Source organism: Chaetodon trifascialis, chromosome 18 (assembly GCF_039877785.1).
Source record: "Chaetodon trifascialis isolate fChaTrf1 chromosome 18, fChaTrf1.hap1, whole genome shotgun sequence".
Classification (NCBI taxonomy): Eukaryota; Metazoa; Chordata; class Actinopteri; order Chaetodontiformes; family Chaetodontidae; genus Chaetodon; species Chaetodon trifascialis.
The window spans coordinates 22,071,946-22,094,359 of NC_092073.1; the positions used below are offsets into that span (position 1 = coordinate 22,071,946).

General features: G+C 46.1%; 1 protein-coding gene across 1 annotated transcript in view; it reads right to left on the reverse strand.

Annotated features, from left to right (window-relative positions):
- Positions 1-19,882, reverse strand: part of rnf152 (ring finger protein 152) — a 41,735-nt gene extending 21,853 nt beyond the window's left edge. Inside the window, exon 1 of the mRNA XM_070986091.1 lies at positions 19,475-19,882. The gene's annotated coding sequence lies outside the window, so the exon portion shown is untranslated. The remainder of the gene's footprint in view (positions 1-19,474) is intronic.
- Positions 19,883-22,414: the final 2,532 nt, after the last annotated feature.

A 22,414-nucleotide genomic window follows, 5' to 3' on the forward strand; every position in this document is an offset into this window, starting at 1 on the left:
CACAGGAGATGCAAACAGTCATTCTGAAGCCAAGTTTGACACAATCCCATGAAATCCTGCCTTTGGGATTTCAAATATATCAAATAAAAGGGCGGCCAGAACGATGCGCTCGACTCCTCTAAGACGAAAGAAAAACGTGTGAATGCCACTTTCAAGCCTGCAGCTCACAAAACGGAAGCTCCACCCGCCCTCCATTAAGCACTGCTCTCCACCTGTGAATTTTTGGCAAAACGGCCGATAAACTATTTATTTTCCGAGAAAAGCGGGGAGGGAGGCAAGGAGGCTGTTTGTTTGATGCCGCAGCCAGCTCATGCTTTCGCTCAGGCCACCCGACGAGTGGACAGATTATCATCGGCTGTCTCGGAGGAAGCCGAGCTGCAGGATCAGTCCCCATCCCACCGAGGTCAGGCCTCTGGATGCAGATAAAGCTTTCCTTTTCATCAAACGCCTCATGGAGAAAACCAATCCCAAAAGCTGCAGCGTGGCGTGGCAGAGCTGTCAGACTTAATGCTTCAAAGTGGTTAAATAATAATAATAAAAAAAAAGGTAACAGAAGCAATTTCAAAGGGCGAGTTAGAAAAATGCTGCTTTTCTTAAAATAACCAAAATTGTGCTGGTAGAACTGCGTTGTGATAATCCCACACTTTCAGCAGGGCTCCCAGATGAAATCAAGGCCATTTACCAAAAAGCTAAATTTCCATTTCGAGAAACGGAAAAGTAAAATTCAAGAAACTTTTAGATCAATACCCAGAAAGTCAGCAAGGTGACATCAAGTGAAAGCACACACAGCGCACTCGTGTCCGTCCTCCCGTCCAAACTGTGAGCCTTTAAACCAAAGGAAACCCCAGGAAGCACAGCGGCAGCACATCTGACACGGCCAAGTCCAGCTTTCTCTGGACGGAGACGCTCACAAATCTGCAATTCGTCCTTTCCTGTGAGCGAGGATGTGTTCATAACACATGCCAGATTTTCATTTGGAGGGAATCCATGTTGACTCCGTCTGAGGGAATGAATGGGACGCTCACCGTGCAGCCTCGTTTTGTGATATCGGCTGATTAACTGACGGCATTTTCATATTAAACTCTTCCCTAGTGAATTCAATTTCATGCCACCGTTTTTTTCTAACATCAAATTGACACATAGAATTAAAATATTTTCTGTATTTGGATGCATTATGTGATCATTTCCACCTGGTATTGAAGTAAAATTCTGATACTTTTCAACCTTAATTCTCAAAATTGTGTCTGTTGTGATTGAACGTTGTGTTGAACGACACAAAAAAAACAACATGCGTATGGGTAAGCTGTGCTATCATCTTAAATTTTACATGAATCATTTAAAATAATTGTCTCCATAGCTATAGCATAGCTTAGCATAAGGACTTTAAGCAGAAGAAGATCCATCACTAACCCTGACCCTGACCCTACCCTCACCAGGAGGTGAGCAGACTGGAAGGATGGAGACAGCTAGCCTGGCTCTGTTAGTAGTTACAGCTAATAACACCTCTAACGCTCACTAATTAGCAGCTTGTATCCTGTTTGATTAAACTAATTGCCTCCGTAATTAACAGCTCAGACATGATGGCGACTTTCAATCATCTCATCTCAGCATGGAAAACAAACAAGCGCCTTTTCCAAAATGTCAAGCAGGTACTTTTTCCTCCTCCAGACACTCTTAAACACCAGGTATGAATGTGCCTTCATCCGAGCTGATGTCTCAGGAGTCAGTCCAGGTGAGCCTCTTCTTCAGTGTGCGTGAGCAGCACCTGGTGCAAAGTGCTGAATGTAAATCCAGCCCACCGAGGGAGCAGCTAGCTCAACACAGATACCAACGTGCACACCTGTGGGCCCTCCTGTTGCCATGACCACCAGCAGGAGCAGCAGCAGCAGCATCATCGTCATCGTCACCGGCTGCCGACGGGGACTCAGCGATTCCTAAACAAATTAGCCGGGAGAAAACTGCTGAGGCCCGAACCCTTTAATTACATCAACCTGAAACCAAATTACAGGCCGACTGCTGAGCGTAATAACTAACGCACACGAAACAAGCCCCGCTCCCCGCCCTCCTCTTCCTCCCGTCCCACTCCATCATCAGTTTGGAACATTTATATCGGGGTATTCGCTCCCAGGAGAGACAGAGAGAAATGTCAAGACAAGGGAGACATGGCTTCTCCTCCCTCCCTGGCCTTTTCGCTTCTCGTTCTATCACTCCCTCCATTCTTCTTGCTCCCCGCTTCCTCTCCTCATTCATTCTCCGCCACGCTGTCTTTCTCTCTTTATCCTGTCATCTACATTGTGAGGAGCGTCTGGCGGCTCCTCCGAGCCTCGGCTGTGTAAGCAGAGCAGCCGAGACGAGGAGCAGAGGTGCCGCACTCGGAATAGTGAGGCACGAAAGCTGGAAGCGATTTACAATTCTGCCACCGGTGGAACAAAATGTCCGTATTTAAAAGGATGTTCTGCTTTAAAAATGGGTTGTTGTCATCAAAGTAAGGACAAATAAGGTTTTCTTAAGTCTTATAAAGAGTGTTTCAGACGGAGGAAGTGCTGGAAGAAGAAACACGGGTGTCACAAACAAGATGTCGCCAGAGGGATCACCCTGGAACCATTTCAGGAGCTTCGCGTGTTTTGACCCAAAGAGCCGACGACTAAATTTAGCTCGTCAGCCATAGCTGTACCTGCTCTGGGTGCAGGACTTTGTGATGGTCCAGGACTGCTGGGGCAGAGTTTTTAGAGCTGAACGCGGCTCGAACACAAAACTCATGAATGCTCACACTCAAGAAACAGATTTTGCTGCGTTTCTTTAATTGTTACAGGTATTAGAAAAGGTTTGGAAGAGAGAACGAATGTTGACCCTCATTAGTTCGACTGTTTTGGGGGCAGTTTTCAGTACTCATGCATTCAAACATCCTTCAACAGGAAATACAAAGAAAGCCCTCAGTTCACAGTCGTGGGAAAGGTTTTGGTCCTGGTTTTTAGTTTTGTATCTGTGGTTCCGTCGTTCTTGGATCCGCTCAGGTGAAAAAGGGCCATTAGGGAACTTGTGTCGATTAAAAGGGTCGCAGGCCAACAGTTTGTGAACCACAGTTTGTGGTCGACAGACGAAAATCAACAACAGTTTAGTGATTAGTCACTCAAAGCCATTTATCAAGAAACAGTTAGTGGTTCCAGCTCCTCCAACGGTAAAACCTGCTTCCTTTCTCTGTTTATGGACGACAAAGGAGGACGTTTGAAGAAGTCACTTCAGGTCAGAGGAATTCATTATTTATTATATGAGAAAAACTGGTTATTTCAGTTAATTAGTTAGGATTCGTCCTGTTCTACAGTATTGCATTTATTCCAAAGTGAACATATGAAAATGTTTTCGTGTGCTGGCGCATAAACCTGAAGCTCATCGATTCATCATGACAGCACGTCAGCCTGAGTCCACGTCCACCTGCTTACCTTTTGGGTAGAAAGACAAGCAGTGCAGCCTCGTGGAGGCAAGTCATATTGTTTATCTTCAAGCCATTAGAGCGCCATCCAGGCACTAAGGCAATTAATTACTGAATTATACCATGCTGGTGCACAATGAATGCAATAGGCCCTTGGGGCTTTTTTCTCATTACCAGGTACACACTGTCCTACACAGGCGAAGCAGGGGAGGCTTTTAATAACATTTAGTATTCAGATTAAACTGTTGTTTGCAGCCAAAGCTCCGGCTTCCAGGGTTTCAGCTCCAAAGTAGGATCAATTTACAATCCAATTAATTCAAATTGTGTGGAAACATGCTCACAAGGAGGAAAACAATCGTCTGTCCTATTAAGGCAAAGACAAACAGGAGTCTGGAGCACAAAGATGGTGGTGGTGGTGGGGGGGTCCAGTACAGAACCAACACAACAAGGAACCTGTTAAATGAATGAGAAACCTTTTATATGAGTATCTGCTGTCCTTAAAAAGCCGCTGAGCTTTAGACCTCCACAAGCAAAAAGTTTGACTTCCAGCTCGCCGAACGCTGTTTGAGTCTCGTTTTAAATGAAGAGCTCACAGAAAGCAGGAAGCAGTACTCTCCATCACAGGTCCTCTTAGCCGACGGTTCTTACGTCACCCTATCGAGCCAATCATCTCTCTTCCTGTCTCTCTGCTATCACACCACCTGCAGTTTACTCCACCCAAACAGTTCCCGTCCTTTCTTATCTCAGCGGTGATGAGTATCATGGGCTCTAATCGTCTTTCCTTTCTGACCTGGACAGATGTTCTTATTCATTTCCGATCAATCTCAACAAATCTCCTCCTGCGGGCATAAATGATCAATAATCTGTTTATATTTGATTTTAAGTGTGACTCTTAAATCTTAACTTATGCTTATCTGTTCTTTTACAGGAAGCGGCTGAATTTAAAGTTAGATATTACGAGTGAAAGTTAATTTTCAGCCTAAGAAATAAATGAATAAATCTCAGCTCAAGGTCACTTTCATCTCTGACGCTGGAGGTCGTTGTCAGCAGATGGTTTGATTGGTTTTCATGGAGATGCCTCAGCGGTCATCACATCAGCTGTTAGCACACGGCCAAACATCCTGAGGTCATGTGATGACAGCTGATCCGGCTCCGTTCGCTTGAATCTCGAGTTCAGATGGTTTGTCCAGTCAAGCTAAATAAACTATAATCAGCTGCATAAAAACCTGGAAAATATAAAAGCTTTACAACCACCTTGAGCTGTTAGATTCAAACAGAAATCAATGATTTTTAAAACTATTTTCATTCAACTCAAATAAAAAACGCTGCATGCTTTTATCACCACCTTCACTGGTTTAATTTAGACTTCAGGTTTTTATAAAAATCCGCCATATTGAGCCGATTGAGTCAAATAAACTGTGATTATCTGCATGTTTGACTCACAAAGCCACAGCTGCATTCCTCAGCTGGACGCCATCTTTGTGTGTCTTTGTGTATGCGTGTTAAAGCGTGCGTGTCAAAAGGGTCAGTTCCCGCTGCGCCACATGTGACCATCCACCTCCCCGCTGGCAAGGTGCTGGGCGAAGCCTCGCCGGCTGCCATGGAGATGCAGAGACACCGAGACGCCTCGTGAGGCAGGAGGGGACGCCGGCCCGGTTTGTCGTTCTGTTTGTGCGCTGATTCAGACTTAAAAACAGGTAAAGGGAAAAGAAAGGGGGGGCAGAGTCACTGAAGCGCTTTCAAGTGGCAGTGAAGACACATTAGAGGCCCAGTGGAGGATTTGTGATGGATGAAGTAAATGGGATACTGCTGCAGACTCCCCGGTGACCACGGCGATATGAGGATGTATTTCCAGCGCTCTGCTTGAAGTTATCTTCTGAGGAGCATGTGTGAAATTCGCAGAGATATTCCCTTTTACTGCGTAACGTAGGAAACCTTTTTTAGTGCGTGCATTGCATAATGAGACAGCCTACGTGAGACGGACTAGTCTGTCAGTCTTAAAGGCAATCAAGCACATGTGGCGTCTAATTCCGACAAGCGGTCTCTGCGTCGTATCCTTTCTGGATGAAAATGAAAGAGGTGAAAATGATTCATTTCAGCACGCCTCCCCCTCCGTCCCCGCCACCCATGACTTGTTTTACGTCCAGCAATGATCTGCGGAACGGCTGCCAAGTAAATAAATTCGGCTACGAGGACAGGCTCATTGGCAGAGCTGAGCAGAGTGAGCGGTGCTAAATCCAGAGGCAGTACGTCTTTATTACGGTGTGAACGGACGGAGCGGCGGGCGGCCAGGGTTCGAAATGCGAAGCGGGTGGAGTGGAAAAGAAAGGGAATGTATCACCGTTCCCATCTGGCACTGAAACCATCACCTGTTACATAAATCAGTCAATCATGCATGGCATCAGAAACAGCGACAGAATTCAGAGGAAAGTGTGTTACGGCACAAACGCCAAGGTCATCCACCGGGTGCGTTTCAGAGCGTTCTGCCTTCCTGTTTAATTAACTTGCTCAGATTTTGCTGATTTGGTCATTTTTCCTTCATATCTGTGCTTCTACCATGGATTTCCGTTTTTGTCTGTTTTAATTGCATCCACTGTTGATGTACGATCGTGAGTCTGCACACAGGATGTTTTATTTTGAAAATTTTCCCTCTACGCGTTCCTGTGTCTGACTTCCTGTCTCGCTCTATCTGCTCCGTGACTGACGAGTCGTCTGTCTGTCAGCCGTCGTTTATGATGGTAAAATTACTGTTTCTGTAACTGGAGTCTGGTGAGAGTTCAGCCAGTTTAACCACTTTATTTGCCAGTAAAACCAACCAAACCATCACCTCCTTCTTCTCTTAAATATAATTTTGGCTGATGTGTAGGTTTGTTAAACCCTCCCTGAACCACTAATTGTCAGACTGCTCCTCTTTTTCCCCCCTCAGACCTCCTCGTAGATGGTGAATGCAGTTTTTCAGACATTATTGCTTAAACTATGAGATCCGTGCCAGTTACAGTATATAAACAACAAAGCTTTAACTTATCCTGTTGGCATTGACACATGCTAACATGTTAGCATGCCAACACAATGTAACTTGATAAAATGCAAATGCTAGTATGTTAATTTGCTAATGTTAACCATGTACCATGCACGCATGTGACTTACATTGTAAAATGAAGTTCACCAAACGTTTAGCATGTCAGCTTTAGCGTGACACATTTAAGGGTTTACAGTTAAAACGGTGGTTCTCGGCCGTCCTGGGGCGCCACGGCGCTGCTTCTTGCTCTACCTGTCCCTGATTAGCTGGATCAGGTGTGGCTAAGAGCCTGAAGGCGCCGACACCTGATCAACTACGTGTCTTTGCTCATCCGGTGTGGATGGAGCAGTAAATGTACATTTGAGATCTCCTCTGAGAACCACGAATGCCAACTCTCAGTCCAACCATATTTGCTGAAATGCTTAACTCGAGACCAAAGTGTTACTTAGTGCCTCCAGCGCGGTTAAAAATCAGATAAACTCCCCCGCTGCTCATCTGCTTTTGAGCCTCGTGCTCTTTCTTTTATCTGCCCTCCTTTCCTTGATCAATCATCTCTCTTCCCTCCTTTATCTCCCCCTCCTCGCTGGAGCTCATTGCCAAGGTTCCATCAAACCGCATCCCTTCAGGGGTTGTGTCCTTGTGCGCTGGAGGAAAAAAATAAAACCCAACAATCTCAATCACGGCGGGCGAGTGTTGTGACTCGTCTACCCTACAGACACAACCCAGCGTGCTGCCTTTCCACAGAATGTCCCCAAACAAGCTCCGCCAGGTTCAAAAGGGGAGGTCACCCTGAAAACAACACATTTAACAAAGACCTTCCCCTCCTGGGATAACAACCATATTAACGACTCTCCTCCCGGGCCCCCAGCCTGCCAGAACCCCACAGAAAAAAAAGAAAAATTTTAAAAATGCACCCCCCCACCTCGTCTGACTGCAGCTCAACCGAACCACCACTGCGAGCCAATTTTTATGAGGTGAAATAGCTTTCAAATTCAATCCCCAAGTCAAATCTGAAAGTAAAATTAGATGCCTGTGGCTAGGAAGTGTGGGCAGAGGCGGCGACATATCTGTTTAGCTGGCCGGCGAAAACGGCACCGAGGATGGAGACAAATAAAATAAATAATAAGAGCGGATTCATCTTTTCGTATCCTCTGTAGAATCATTAAGCCACCGTATGCTGCAGCTGCTGTTGATGCTGCTTTTCTCATGATGCTGTCACAGATTGTGTCATGTCCCTGTAATAAATAATGAAGGCATGTGCGAGCCGGCGAGGCAGACAGCCGCAGATGTTGGAATAAAGAAAAGTGGGTCAGGTGTCTAGCTGATGCTAACCGCGCGGCTACATGACGGCGCTGAGCTGTCGGCCTAATCAGGAAGAAAGAGTGGACAGCGGCGCCTCGTAACGGTTTCATCTATATGCAAAGCTGGTCACATGACAGCCACCGGCGTGTAAAGTCAGACCCTGATGGGCCCGCTGGATGTGGTTCTTCGTTTGCTTCCTTAAAAGGTCAAGAGGTCAGGTGCTCAGCTGTGTCACCTGTGTCGTGAATGACTCCCATAGCTCTGTCAATACATCAGCCAGGTGCTGGAGGGGGGGTTATGTACTGTGGACCTTCATAGCTCAATGATGTTACACAAGCTCATCCATCTGAAATACCACGCATCCATCATCCTCCACGTCTGCCTCTGATGCGTGCCCCCCCCCCAGGCCCCAGCATCCCATTGGCATCTGATCAGAAGTGACACATAAACCTCAACAAACGCTCCCGCAGCCAGCCGACGCTGGATCGCGGCGGCGTGCGGCGGCGTGCGGCTTCCTCTCCGTCGTAAATCGACCATAAACAATGCGGCTCGTCAATCATATCTGCACCATTTGACAATCGGCGCGCCACGCCCCCGTCAAATTAAAGCCGGGTAATCGCAATCATCACTGCAAAGTTAAAGAGTCTCCTTTGGTCTTTGCTCACTCATAAAACCCAATTACACATGAGGTTTATGAAGGAAAACAGCGTTTATTAAGGCTGTTCCTGCACGTCTGCGGCTTCGCCATCAGTTTTCCACCCGGACATGTTTGGCATCTATGATTTGCGGCGCGCCCTCAGCTCTGACACGACACCGACGCCCTGTAAGGTTTATAAATCCTGCAGTAAATTATCTGTGGATGGCCCAGCGTTCCCCTGCACGAGCGAATTCCTCCGCAGACATAAAAACACATGAAATATTCTGGAGGTTTTTTTAATGCGCGTCGCTGCAGATACTCAGCGAGAAGATCAGACACCAAAACACTGCAGCTGATAAGCCTGGCTCATAAACACAATGAGGTCAGACTTTACAGCGCTGCAGAGTTATCACCGAGGCTTGTTTTCTGTACGCTCTGCACACGCACACTGAGGCAATAACCCCCCCGTTAAATAATTCTTTGAATTTTAAAACTGCAAATGATTGTGAATTATTTATAAGCAATTAATCTGAATTAGCCCATCTTTAAAATAAAATGCTCAACATCTGAGTCAACGGTTTTAAAAATGTGCTCTTTAACCAGCCAGAGGAGCTTCACATCAGTGTTTCTGCTGCGATTATCAGAACTATAATGGCTTGGATTATTATTACTAATTGTCAGGCTGCATATTTACATATATGTAAATACATAGAGCATAACGCAGGGTAATATGAGTGTACTCTGGTTAAAGCAATACAGACACAAAACCAGCTTTGATTCAGATACAAGTATACTGTATTAGAGTATTTTGGGCTACATGTGGACTTTGCACAACACTAAACGTTGCGAAGAATTCGACCTTGAACGTGCACTATGGCTGTCACAGAAATGAGGCTGAAACAAACGCATCAACTCAAACCAAACGTTCTGCTCGTGTGCAGCGCGTCTGCAGCCGAACGCTCCGTCAGAAGTGGTTCCCGAAAAGGTCTGAGTGCTCGTCATGTCAGATCTATGTCCTGACCCCTCACCTGCACAGCCCCCACCCCAGAGGGACCACGATGGAAACAAGCCTGAAGGCTTTATTGTGTTATCCTGACGTTTCCTTTGACGTAAGCGCTCAATCAATCGATCAACACCGGGAGAGGCTGTCTGAGAAAGTGCACCGTTATCCCCATTTCCACCTGATATCCCTCCCTCGTCTCTATGACGACCAGGTGGTGGACCACCGTGGACGTTAAAAACATGACCTTTATTACAAACTTAATATCTACGGTGTCATTACTTCTCACATTTGGCTGCTTCCATTCAGCTCGGCTTGCTAGTTAGCTCCATTAGGCTAGCTCACTGATGCACCAGGCAATGGGTCAAATGGACCGTGGTTTGTGGAAAAGCCCCCCCGCCCATTCAAACAAATACCAGCAGGTCACTCGATTAGCACACTATAAAAAGTGACTACTGTATCTAATATAATGCTTTGTACGCAGAACTCCAGGTAACTTATCCAGGTAAATAAACTGAGCTGAATACTCACAACCCAGTCCAATCATGACTCCAGCGAGGTAAACAGCATAACGGGCTGGTCGACCTTTGCATCATTCAGGACCCCCGCTGCACCAAATCAGCGGCCTCATTGAAATGAATGAATTGTTTTGAGTCCTGCTGCCAGTTTGAACGCAGCCCAACTCCGCTCGAGAAGCGACTGTAGCTCTGATTAGACGAGCAATTATCATCCCCACGTCTGCGCGGCTGATTGATTGAAGTGACTGCAATATTCTCTCTGTGACATCACACGTTAATTAGCTATCAGAGGCGCTTTAATTTTACACTCAAACCCCAACAAAAAAAAGGTGTTTTCACGTGTTTTCCAATTCCAGAGCATACACTTTGTGTTTTTAATGACTGTAAATTACAAATGACTCTTCTTCTGTGCAGCTCTGTCCCTCCCCAGGATCCCACTGAAGGAGGAGGATCTGTCACTGAGGTCAAAGGGTGTTCAGCTGTCGTATGAAAAGCACTATAAAAACCCAGAGTGCTGAGGTGTGATGGCACTTTGCAGGTCCCTCCTCAGGGGTACGAATGACCCAATGACGCTTGTCTGACACCAGACTGCAGGTTACAGAGAGGAGCAGCGACCTTCATCCCAAAGGCTGGAACATGCTTCATCCACACCCACTGAGGTGCTTATTTACTACAGACAGATCTTTGTGCTTTAATGGAGGAAGTCGCCGTATCGATATCATCATAAGGAACACTGGGGACGCCGCAGCAATAAACCACCTTCAGTTTCCTGTGAAAGAAACTCATCTGAACACATGATGTCACACATTTAAAGTCATTCGCAGGCGAGGATGTGACGCTGAAGTCCTGTTATTTCCTCTTGCATCTGTGCTTTGGAGGAACCAGGGCAGCGACTGCATCGCACACAATGATGCAACCACCAATGACGTGCCTCACGCAGCTGGCGTGTGGACAGACCGTGCTGATTTCAAGAGGCCTGCAGCAAGGTCTTTCACGTAACGGCACACTCGTGTGACGATGCTCGAGCCTTTTTCTCGACATGTTTTCTAATTACACATCCATAACTTCTGTTAGAGAGCTCTGGTGCAGCGAAGGAACGACGTGGACGAGAAGGAGCCTCGTGTTGACATGTGCAAGCAGGAAAACCACAGCTGGACCCACTGACGGCAACAGCAGCTGCATTTCATTTAGTGTGCCAGTTTTTGGTGTTTGCACGCAGGCCGGGCCTGACTTACTCATACACTTCAATGGAAACGCAGCCATTTTAGACTGTTTGTCAAACTGAAAAAGCCGTTGTTAGACCTCACTTTGCTTCCTGGGAAACACACATTTTTACTTATTCATTTTTAAAACACATGTATCTTTACAAACAATCAGTTTATTGAGAAGATAACACTGACATTTAACAGTAATGAAAGGAATTGTCAGCTGGTGTTCGGACTAAAAATAAACCTGCAGCGGTTTTGATAACTGGTGATTCATTATCAAGCACATAGTCAAATATTTGATGCTTCCAGCCTCTTAAATGTGACGACTTTTCTCTGCTTTATATGATTTTAAACTAAATATCTTTGGGTTTTGGACAGTTTGTCGCACAAAAAAAAGACATTTTAATGAGCAGTTTTCTAAATTTTTGGCATTTTCTCGACAAACAAACACACGGATTAATCAGTAACACACATAATTTTTAGTTGCAGCCCTGCTGATGCAACAAAGTCCATGTTCATCCTTCTGCTTCCCTTGTTTCAGAGTCATTGTAAAGGATGATAATAATAATGCAACCCTGCTGCTGTCATCACAGACGCCGTGCAAACAGCTGCCCATACATCCAGCGGGGCTGCTGGAGGCTGCATGACATCCTTAAATTGGCTGTACGGGGAGACGGACTTACTCAGACTCGGCTGGTTGTAATTTCCCACATTGAAGCAGAGATGAATGCACGTAAAGGCGCGTGCATTATGTGTAAACTGCAGTGTCCACAGATATCAGCCAGCCCACAGTCTGTCAGTGTCATGTCGGGAGTGAAGCCCCCTCTGCACAGCCAACTTTTCTTCTCCTCATCAACTTAATGGATTGTGAAAGCAAGGTAAATGATTTTCCTCTGACGGAGGATGCATTAGCCTTCACTATTCGTCACCATTCACAATCCATCCTGCGAACGAAAATAACGGCATCTATCATCGGAGGAGACACCCGCGAAACAACGGGAACACCGGGGGGAGTGTGATTGATTCAAATTGGATCCTTTTCAGGAATCCCGGGCAGGAGAGGAAGCGAGCGGAGCCAGACGCCACAGGTTCACGGCTTTCCCCGAGACGACAAACTTTAAAGACAGTCATTAAGGACAGATGGACGAGGCGGCGCTGGGCGTATCAATACGCCTGCATATATGCAAGGAGCCTCATTTTAGATAGAGCGGCCAAACAAATGGAGTGTCAGGCAGCAGGGAAGAGGAGCACACCAGTATCTGCTGACGAGCCGCTGCAGACTATCCAAAGCCTGATATCAGGAGCCTCAAACACAATGATAGCCGCATTAAATAACACGTCTAGTGATGTGTGCTACTATTCTCCGAAAGAGGCTCAATTTGTGGATAACCTTGGAGGTCTAACACTGCCAGTTACTTCTGTCATCTTCCCTCAATTGCCACTTTAAACCTCATCGTCTTCTCATCTCTTCCTCTTCTCTGCTGTTTCCCTTTTTTATGGCAAATTAAATTTACCCGAGTAATGCAGGCCTGTATTTCAGTCTGCCCATTCATTCAGCGCCTCCTTATGCTGAGGAGAACCACCACACACAAACACACACACACACACACACACACACACACACACACACACACACACACACACACACACACACACACACACACACACACAGATACTGACACCTTACCTCATTACAGAAGGTCAACAGTGGCACCCCATCAATTGTCAGGAAGCTCTCAAAAAGAGCTTGAAATTGATTCATCACCGACGGCTCTCAGAGGGGATCATGTGGCAAACATTATGAATGAAAATGCACAGACGAAGTGCGAGGAGGAGGAGGAGGAGGAGGAGAGATGAAGGCCCCAGCGGAGAGCTCAACACTCAGAGGAAGCATGAGTTAAAATATGCTTCAATATAATTCAATATCACAATAATGAGACTAATGTTAATCTGGGATTACAGCTATTACAGCTGGATCATCCTGAGCAGTGAAAGTGATTTTCAGAAAAAACAACTTTTTGTCTCTGTCATGAACTTCCCTTCACTGAGCAGATCTACGAATGCATCAAAAAATATGTTTACATTTAGTCATTTTATCTCGCTTTTCCTGCTGTTCAAAGCTGCATTTCGACCAACAGATCAAACTTTATGTGTCTTTGAATCGGCGCCGTTTGTGAAGCTGCAGCACGTTTCTCCTGCTGGAAATGTTTTGGGCTTTTGCAGTGTTTGTCCTTATCAGCCACCGTAGCAATGGACATTAAATGCCTGTAGGAGTGTGATACAGATAAAGTCATTTATCGCGGTGCGTTCAGGGGTAAAATTACCACACACAAATGTCTGTTTTGTTCCTCATCAGGTGAAGGAAATATCTGAAGGTGCTATGAAAAGGTACTCTGAGAGCACGGCTCATTGATTTCTGACTTTGCACACAAACGTTTGATAAACTCAGATATTAAAATGAAGAATTCTTTAGATTTAAACTACGTGGCACATCTCTAAAGGTAGTGACAAATTTAAAAATTTACTGGAAACTCAGAATATTTGACACTGATGAATGACTCACATATCAAACGTCAGCTAACGTTTTATCTTTGACTAATCCAGCAGATCTGAGGTTTAACGAAGCCTGCAGAAGCATTAAGATCCAGATTGTGGTTCAGAAACACTCTGAAGTTCAACAGCTGTGTATTGACTTAAAAAAGCACCAAATATCATCAACAAACTGCTTCATCCTGATACACCTTGAGCCGGTTCAGACTGTTCATAAAGGCGGCCCTCGATCCAAACACAGTGTTGTCTGTTGACACTGGACGGTGCAGCAAAGCGAGTGAAAGTAAATGTGTTTTCTTTAGGCTGCGCGCAAGTAAACAAACTGTCTGAACAAGCGTCTCAGTGTTTCCTGTCACTTCCTGTTTTGGTTTGCTAGACCTGGCCACTTCCTCCCCTGAACCCTTATGTTTGCACAGAGAGCAGCCCGTGCTGCAGATAGAGATTGTGAAATTAAAACCTGGTATTCACACGGCAGGAAGTGCACACGATGCGATGAAAACAGCGAAGTCACAGAGCTGTGGCTGCGAAATAAAGCATTGCCACATCAGGAGAACAGTACATTTCGTTTCTGTCCTTCCTGTTGAGTCAGAAAACTCCGACACAACATAAAAACTAAATCATGCATTCTGTGCATGTTACTCCAACAGTGCTACAAACCCTTTGTCGCACATTGAAAAACAACCCAGAAGACGCTAAAGCTTCAAAATTCTCAAGCTCACCTGCTGCAACAATGTGAAGGAGACAAGAAGAGTCTGTGGGCTCTGGGCGGAGGGAAAAAACTGAATTAATACGGTAAAACTCCTGACACAAATTACCCAAGATCCCGTAAAGGCCGCTCTCTCCCAACAGATGGGAACCAATTAGCCACCTGACTCCCAGAAAACACTTGGGCAGCCGTGTGAAGCCAAGATGCAAATGAAGCAGAGGGGAAGGTGGAAGCGGACCTGCCGATGTCTTGGGAGAGGAGAAATTAATGGAGGAGACAGCGGAGGTGCCGTTTTGGAAAATGGAGAGAGAATAAAGTGGGAAATGATGTATGGAGGGCACACGGAGCCGGACTGAAGGTTCCTCGAGAGGTTACAGAAACAACGAACGAGGGCAAAAATATCTGTTGATGGAGAACGTCGCCTAATCCTGCGGGCGGTGAATCCTCCATCAGGCGACATCAACATCAGCTCGACGTATTCAATTTGAGGCTAACATGAAATCATTGATCTAGTTAATGAACATCTTGTCATGTTTATTTAACCGATGCACTGACTAGACCGCAGGGCTGCAGAGCATCACAACTCTCAATCACAACGCTGAGGATAAAAAGCCAGTTAACCCAGCTGTGCTCCTGTCGACCAGTTCTCCAGAACATAAAGCTGCTGGTTTCAAGAACTGTTGAAAAGTTCAGGCACTAATCTTCCAATCGAGCTTTGTTAACCTGACTGTGTTTTGTTTTTGTTGTTTTTGCTTTTAGCACAAAGTGTAAAATGTCCACATCCCTGAAACTGAGTTACTGAGCTACCCGCCCAAAAAGTAGGCTAACGTCTATAAAGCTAACTACATTAGCAGTCTCGAGCTGTAACAGTCACACAATCTAGCTAGCAAGGATAGCTGCGAAGCTAATGACATTCTCAGTGTTTTGTGCTAATTAGCGAATGTTAGCATGCTAATACAGTAACCTAAGATGGCAAACATGGTAAATTTTATACCTAAACATCAGCAAATTAGCTTTGTCACTGTGAGCATGTTAGCATGCTTCCATTAGCATTTAGCTTACAGTGCCACAGTGCCTCACAGAGCCTCCTGGACTCTCTGACACACAGTTTGCACATTGACAGACTTGGAAGTAGTCAGTTAGTCTTCGACTTTCTCCATTAGACTAGAAATATGAATCATCCCCGAGCATGAAAACATCTAAATTCTACTTCTGTCCAAATCACACAAGACATCAATCAGCTTATTTAGAAGCAATAAAATCACCAGACTTGGAGAAACAGCGATGAATGATTCAAAACCTGCAAGGGACAAAAAAATAAGCTGCCGGTTTCAATTTGACACCGACGCCACACACCTGGCATCAGACTTCTAATATCTCACATCCCTCCTAAGTAAAGAAGGAGGAAAAACACTGGAATAAGATGCCAGGACAAGTTACGCTCCCAGACAATTTCAAAGCTCTGGACGCGTCTAAAGCGCCGTGTCTCAGCAAATTCAAAGGGACTGTTTGCCTTCATTCCCTCCGACTGCTCACACAAGGCGGCTGTTAGATAAAGCCAAGTAAATATTGGTAAGTGTGGGTGATATAAGGTGACGTATCCCCCCGGAGATTTAGTCGCTCTGGCTGAATTCTACATGCATAATGTGGTGTTTGTCCAATGAGTGCATGCAAATAAAAGCACTGTTCCTTAAACCTCAGTGATTCAATGACAATATGTCGCCAAAAGTGTATGGACACTCCACCCACGCGTGATTGTTAAGCATCTAATTCCAAGATAATTGGCATTGATCTGCTGGTTTCAGCCTTTCCACCAGGTGTTTGGTTCCCCGGCTGAAGGGATTTGCTCCCATTCAGCCACAAGAGCATTAGACATGTCCAGCTCTGATGACGGGTGATAAGGTCTGGCTCACAGTTGGTGTTCCAGTTTATCCCCACAGTGTTGGATGAGGTCAGAGCTGTCGAGTTCTTCCACATGAAACTGGGAAAACCATTTCTTTACGGGGGCTTTATCGTGTTGAAACAGGAAAGGGACAATCACACACTGGTACCACAAAACTGGAAGCACACTACTGTCGAGAATATAATTCTGTGTTGCAGCGTTAAGACTTCTCTTCATTGGAAAAACAGCTCTAGGCCAGAAGTCCAGTCTGTCCACATACTTTTGGCCATTTAGAGAACCTTATCTCATTCAATCTGAGGGTTTTGAGGGCGTTGGAGCCTCTCCAAGCATGCCTAAGCTGGTGGCCAGTCTATCGCTGTTCTACATCTTCAAATGACCAAATGCAACAACAGAATCCAAATATTAACCCTGGAAAGGTTGGATTTGTCGCACCGTCACTGGATTGCGTTACTTTCTGCAGACATTCATGATGTTCTGATCACCACTGTAAAACATACAAATGAAAGTCCTTCTCTTCTTTCAACAACTTGAGCAAATTAAACTTCTGCGTCTGAATAACTGAGCTAACTTTCCCTTGCAGCTCCGGACCTTTGCTCTTTCTCGTGATGCCCTCCAGTTTCCCTTAAAACAAAGGCCGCAGTGTTTTAGTGAAATGCCTCACCAGCTTTTACTGTGAGCCCGAATCCGCGAGAGGTTTAATGAAACACTGGTTTTATTTGGTTTGTTCGTGCAGGTGAGAAAGATGCCATTTGGACTCTGAAAGAGTGAGTCATCATTCGAGAATTAGGAGCAATAACAAACAAGGTTTTATGGGTAAAATCCAGTATAAACACACTAATAATCCAGTCAAATCCATCACGTTTCCCTCAAAGCGCAGACTGATCAGATCAGCTCGGTTTTGACTGGCCCGTCTGTCGCTGCCAAACGCTCTAACCTGGCAGGTTGACATGTCCGACTCTGTCCAATAAATAAGCGACTTATGAATTCATGTGACTGTTGTTTAGAGGACTCGGTCAGTGTGAACTTCAGCGAGACAAAAACAAAAAGGCAGCAATGTAAACCTTCCCAGAACAGCTTGATCCAGAGCATCTAAACTGTTTAAATGTCTACCTGGACGTGGAGATTTTGCCCGTCTCTCGTTGGAAGGACAACGCCGTGGCTGCATGATTACACACACTGAACTCTTTGTCCTCCTGCATCCTCGTCGCTGCTGCCGTAACATGTGGACTTGTTTGTACTTGTTACGACATCGTCTCCTCGTGAGTCAGCGACGCTGCTCAGTTACTACACTTGACAAACGCAGCAAATACCATGAACATGTTCATCATGATCATGATTGTTTCACACTGTATTCAAATACAGGCACAGGAGAAAAAGGTTGACTGACAATCATGATTTCAATTATTAAAACCAGGCAAATGTTTGCAGCACTGAAGCACAATATCAGCTGACATGATAAAGGCCTTAAAGGGCTCTTCTGATGGACAATAAGCTCTGAAATCCTGTATTTTTTAGCCAGCAAGGCTACAAAACCTCTTAATCCTACATTTCCCATCATGCAGCTGACCAGCTTCTTGTGAGTTTCCAAGCCGGAGCTGAGATAATGCAGACGGAGCAGCACTCCCCATGAGGAGTAAACTGATTTTGATGTGCAAAATTGGCAGCGTGCACCTTTAAACTGGGTCCTGCTTTATGACCTGATATCCTCACACACACGCTGCATATTCCCAAACTGACCTGTGTTTCATAATACTCTCTTACAACATGGTCAGGCAGTGTCCCAGAATAGACGCCAGAGAAGAGGGAGCTGAGGGGACACAAGGAGCCAGCAGCTAATTTTTGCCTCAAGGCCTCCAAGCAGGTTAATCTGGCCACGATCACAATGTTCGAATTCCTTGTTTTGTCCAAACAACACCCCAAACCACAGGGTGTATCCTGCTACCAACAGAGGAAGGAGACAATGGCCGTCAATGCTTCCTATCAATTGATTAATCGGCTGATCTGAACACACTTTGCTGCACTGTCATGTGGTGCACAAGCTAAATAAATTCACCACAGGCACCATCCTGAAGGCTGCTGCCGAGAGCCCGGACAGGAAAGGTGATAAGTTGCCATCCATACAGCTGTGAGCACACATATGGCCGTAAACAACCCACCTGATAGACTTTAATCTCCAAAACAAACTGCGGGACACGACTCACAAAAGGTTTACGGCTCGCAGAACAAGAAATCACACTGAGCTCTGGTTGGAGCGCAGTAATCCTGCAGGCAATTAAGTTAGCCCAGAATTAAGTAAGAGTTGACACATCCTAAATGTTGGATGAAGTCCAGCAGCAGCAAATCAGGCTTTAAAAATAAAGCAGGGGGATTACAAGGTTTTCAAATTCATGGAGGAAGAGGAAGACCTACATACAGATGTAATGAGAAATGAAGAACGCAGCGTTAACTGCCAACAGAATGCAGCTTCTCACATCTGGCTGAAAATCCTCCTCATCTCACCTCTTAAAGCACCAGGCTGGACGTGGACGGCCTGTGCACAGCTGCATCTGAAGACCACCAAAGGAGAGGAGACTCACATTTCACCGTCCCTCCACTCCACTGTGACTGACAGCAGAGAAGCTCTGGATAAACAAAACTCAGCTTTCAGTCTGACACCAACAAACCTGATGGTCACTGAAGGAGCTGGGCGCACAAAATAAGCACAAATTCCTGTTTGCAGAATAAAGATAAAAGTTTAGAGGTTTTAACGCAGAGCCAATCACTGGAACAATGGGCGACGATGACATTAATGCAAGTGGAAAAACCTCCCTGTGAGCTGTGAGGTGGAGGTGCAGGAGTCCGGATAACAACACAAAGGACGTCTGATACACAGATTCACACCGAGCCACGCAAATGTCTGCAGCGCGGGGGGCGTCAGGTGAGAAAGGAGTGGGAAAATATCACAAGTTTACCAAAACACCATCTATTCTCACTCCCTCGTGAATCCCGTGTTGCATGACGGGCTGAAGCCAGCGCACATGCAGAAGTGTGCAGACACAAAGCCGAAGAGGAGGATGCTGCTCCCACCTCTCAGGGCAGAGACAAAGCAGTCCTCCCCTCGGAAACAACTTTGTTGCGTTTCCTCAACGCTCCGAAGCCCCTCAGCCAGACTCCATTCAAAACACCATCATTTTAAAGACAGGGGGGAAATGTGGAGCTCACCTCTGGTAGTTCCTGTGTGGGGTCGCAGCTGCGGTGTCCGTGTCCGTCTGCGCTCCGCCGCTCGTTGAATCGGGGCAGCGGTGGCGAAATTGTTGATGCGCGCTTCGCCTTGTTTGGTGGGCGGCGTGGCTGCTCGCTGTTTTCTTCCTCGGTTTCAAACCAGCAGAAAACAGAGAAAAGCCCTCCCACTCCCTCCACTGGCGCTGTGCTGGCTCAGCCTCCCTCTGAACGCGGATACGCCCTCTCACCGGAGGAGACGGGGGGAGACGCGGACACGCATGTCGGAGGCTTCAGGTGGAGGGGAGCCGTGTCACCGCAGGATGGGCTGTGATGTGATGTCTGGCCGGCGGTGAGCAGCCAGAGCAGGCAGACGGGAGTCCTGCTGCACCGCTGCGCTCCGCTGGCTCTGACTGCACTGCAAAAAATGTCCATCCTGACATGGCTTTGTGGTCTCTGGCACAGATTTAAAGTGGCGACAGAGGCGCGCGGGGGGGGGGGGGGGGGGGGGGGGGCAGCCTGTCCTCTGTGTGCTGGGTGCCATTCATGTTTGTGCCCTGATGAAGCACCTTCACCCTAATGTGAAAGAGGTGCCATGTGAGGCCCAGGTGACCTTCCTGTCCCCCAGCTGTCTCTCTGATTGGTCTAATGTCCCTCCTTTCACTCCACATGCTCCTCTGGTCACTTATGTGTCCTCACTAAAATGCCGCTGCGGTGGGTCTCAGTGTCCCTGTGGTCTGCTCTAATGTGCCTGTCTTCTTGCTATTATGTCCCTCTGATTTGGTCCAATCATTCCTTGTGATCAGCTCAGTCGCCCCCGCTGGTTGTCCCTTTGGTCGGCCTAAATGGCCTTTTGGTCGCCAGTTGTGTTTTCAGTCTCTGGAACACCCGCTGCGTGGTTCAATTATCCCCTCTGATCAGCTCAAATGCCCCCGCTGGCTGACCTAGATGTCCAGCTGGTTGGCCTGAGCAGCACTTTGGACACCCAGGCATCTTTCTTGTCATGCAGTTGTCCCTCTGATTCGTCCCTCTGGCCACTCCCCTCTGGTGAACCAATGGCGCCTCTGGTTGCCAATATTTCTCTCTGGTCAAACCAAATGCCCCTCCAGTCAGCCAAAACGGCCTGTCAATCACCCAAGTGCCCCCCCCCAATTAGACGGTGGTTCACAGAGTCCTGCTTTGACTTCCTGTGTGTCTGTGAGGAGGCTCGTGTCATAAAACGGCTAATGCTAACGAGCTAATAAAACACACTTTAAATGATTAATTAATTACAGGAGCTGCAGAAAGCATTTGTATGTTAACACGTTGAAGCTGTCTTCAAACCGTCCTTGAAGAAAGTTATGAAGAAACTCACCGATGAGGGACAACGTGAAAGTTAAGAAACCAGAAGGTTAATGCTGTAATGCTGAAGTGTTTTGATTTTTGGTGCATTTTGCACCAAATCACATCCCCTCGTCCTGATTACTAAAACATTTGCTGAACATGTTGCATCATGTGCAGATTTCAGCCTTTTCTCTTAAAAAAAGTGAAAGTGGTTTTTACATGTTTGAGGACTGCACATAATACTTACTTTATGCATTTGAACTAATTCGGAATAAGTATAAGAACTGCATTAACGAGGCCAAAATTTAAGCTCAACCTTCCTCTAAAGAAAGTGAGAGGAAGTGACATCGCAGTGCCAGGTAGCTCCACCTCGCTGGCAAAAAATTTGCCTTTAAGCAATTTTAGCTTTAATGACTTTTTAAGATTGATATTTTTTGCAGTGCGTGGCTGCTCAGAAGGCTCTCTAAAGAAACGGGGAAGCGTTTCCTCCCTGAGAAGTCAAGTTAGGACAGATTGTCCTTATTTGGGCTGATTATCACTCAAGCGTAGACGAGGGCTTCTGTGTTTTAGTCTTGAGGTGTATAAACCCGTCACTTTAAAACATAAAGGCACTCTGTGAGTAAATTGAAAGGATGCTATTTAATAAAATTGATTCGACAAGAGCAGAATATTCCCTTTTCCTCTTAAGGAGATAAAAAATCACAGCAAACTCGGTATTAATTGTCTCTCGAGCACCGCAGACACAGTCTAACTGCTCCTCTGAGGGTTTACAGGAGTGTTAAAACGATCTCCTGTCGGTGAAGGAGCACTGATTTGCTCTAAAAATGATTTCACCACCATCAGACTTGAACACTATAATTAAATGTGGCAACCAGAGTATAATTAAAAGTAGTGCCGATTCCATTTTGCAGCACGATAACTCACAATTTCGGGTTAAATTATTAAAAAGGAACCCCGAGGATGCATTTAACAAGATGCTATATTTATATACGTGTGTGTGTGTTTGAATATGTTAGAAGCCACCTGGGCTGCAGGCCTGAGCCTCGCTCCCTCTGGAGCTCGCTGACAGTATCGCCGCAGCGTAAGCAGTCTTTGATATATTTGCTTTAATTATGGAGGATAATGAATTTAAATTTGAGATGCATCAAGGCTCCGAAATGGCAAGCCACCCCCGGAGCCCGTAAATGCCTGATTCTGCTTCAGGCTCCGGGAGAGTTTGGGAAATCTTATACAAGATCGAGTTGATTAAAATAGATAGGCCTCTGAAATGCTAATGTTGACTTTTGGTGCCTAAATCTGGCGGCAGCCCACGGGACACGGCGAGCTGCAGCGGCCCGCCGGTTCGCTGCTTAGAGAGACGCTCTTCCAGAGAGAGCAGCGCCAACCTTTCGCTTCAGATAGACGCTGCACATTTCGCTCCTCGGTCACAAACCAACAAATCGTGCTTCTGAGACCAATCAAATGGAACAAAAACCAAAAAGAAAGAATAAACATTGGCTTCATTCTGTCGGAGAGCAGCGAAGCTTTAATCTGCCTCAATTTCTCATCCTGTGTTTCACAAAGAATTATCCGAAGCGTGAGTTCTGCTCTCAGTCGACATCCATATTCGCTCCGTCCGCC